The following is a 1,733-nucleotide window of genomic DNA, read 5'->3' as shown; positions in this document are numbered from 1 at the left end:
TGAGGAATTTGAGGGGAATTTTGGGGGGAATATTGGGGGAATTTGGGGGAAGTTCTGAGAAATTTGGGGGAAATTTTGGGGAAGCTCTGGAGATTTTTTTTGAAATTTTGGGAATTTTTGGGGGTATTTTTGGGGAAATTTTGGGGAAATTTTGGAGAAATTCTGGGAAGGGATTTAGGGTTGGGAGGAGGGATTGGAAATTGGGAAGAGGGATTTGGGGTTGGAAGTGATTTAATGGGTTTAAAATTTTGAATTGAATTTGTTTATAATTTTTATTCATTTCTGATTTTATCTCTTTCTACAATTCCCATTAATTTTTTTCTCATTTCCTCTCCCTTTTCCCCATTCCCATTAATTTTTTCTTATTTTCTCTCTATTTTTCCCCATTCCCATTATTTTTTTTCCATTTTTCCCCATTTTTTCCCCCATTCCCATATAATTTTTCCCATTTTTTCCCCAGGATCCCCCGAGGTGGCCGTCTCTCTCATTTTGGGCTCATTTTCCATCAGTTTGGTGCTGATTTTGGCCGTCGCCTCCTTTTTCTACCTCAAACGCTCCAAGCGGCTCCCGCGGCTCTTCTACCGCCAAAACAAAGGTCAAAAACGGGAAATTTGGGGAAATTTGTGATTTTTTAATTAATTTTATTCTGTTAATTAATTTAAAATTTCAATTTTCTTACAAATTTCATGGCAGAATTTGAAATTTTCTATTTTTTAATTAATTTTATTCCATTAATTGATATAAAAATTTGAATTTTCTTACAAATTTCACGGTAGGATTTGAAATTTTCCATTTTTAAATTAATTTTTTTCCGTTAATTGATTTTTCCCGATGATCCCAAAATTGATGGATTTTTGCGGGATTTTTTAAAATTTTATTTTCCTTTTTCAATGATAAAATAATTACATTCATGGATTAACTTTGGAAAATTAACAGTTCCAGCCTCCTAAATTAATCAAAATTAATTAATTAAAATGGTTTTTTTCTCTTTTAGCATCCGTCCTCCAGCCCAGTGAAACGGTGAGTGAATTCTGGTTTTATAAAACATTAAATAAATAATAATTTAAAACTTAATTGTAATTTAAATATTAATTAAATTAGAAGTTCAACATTAAATAAACAATCATTTAAACTTTAATAAAGAAGTATTTCACCATTAAATAAATAAGAATTTGAACTTTAATAAAATAACCATTTAAACATTAAAGAAATAAAATTTAAGGGGTTTTTTTAAGGAAAAACCATTAAAAATTGGGGTTTTTGATACGAACTTTATTAGGAACCAAAAATTTCCTTGTTTTTTTAAGGAAAAATTGTAAAAAAATTGCTTTTTTTTCACAAATATTATTAAAAACCACAAAAAATCCCATTTTTTAAGGAAAAACCATTAAAAATTCCTCTTTTCTCATGTAATTATTATTAGAACCCTAAAAAAAATCCTATTTTTTTCAAGGAAAAATTTTAAAAATCTTTTTTTTTTTCCCATTTTCCCTTTTTTTTTCAGGCCTCCATGATTCCCCCTCCGACCTCCTCAGGTGAGAGATTTGACTCCGGAAAATCCGGGAAAAAATCCGGGAAAAATCCCAAAAAATCCCAAAAAGCTCCGGAGAGAGAGGGACGGGCACAGAACCCCCAAAAAAAACCCTCTGCTGTGGGTTTGGGGCTGAGTTTGGGGTTTTGGGGGTTGGTTTTGGGGTTTGTGGGTTTGATTTTGGGTTTTGTGGGTTTAATTT

General features: G+C 31.4%; 1 long non-coding RNA gene across 1 annotated transcript; it reads left to right on the top strand.

The window, feature by feature from the left end:
- The first annotated feature begins 463 nt into the window (after positions 1-463).
- LOC130587897 (uncharacterized) lies at positions 464-1,535 on the top strand. The gene is made up of 3 exons (XR_008966869.1): positions 464-595; positions 995-1,020; positions 1,505-1,535. It is a non-coding gene; the product is annotated as an uncharacterized LOC130587897 (long non-coding RNA).
- Positions 1,536-1,733: the final 198 nt, after the last annotated feature.

Source organism: Malurus melanocephalus, unplaced genomic scaffold (genome assembly GCF_030028575.1).
Source record: "Malurus melanocephalus ecotype Western Australia unplaced genomic scaffold, MMel_1.1 scaffold_2647, whole genome shotgun sequence".
NCBI lineage: Eukaryota > Metazoa > Chordata > Aves > Passeriformes > Maluridae > Malurus > Malurus melanocephalus.
The sequence above is the reverse complement of the archived record's forward strand: the minus strand, read 5'-3'. Positions and strand labels throughout refer to the sequence as shown.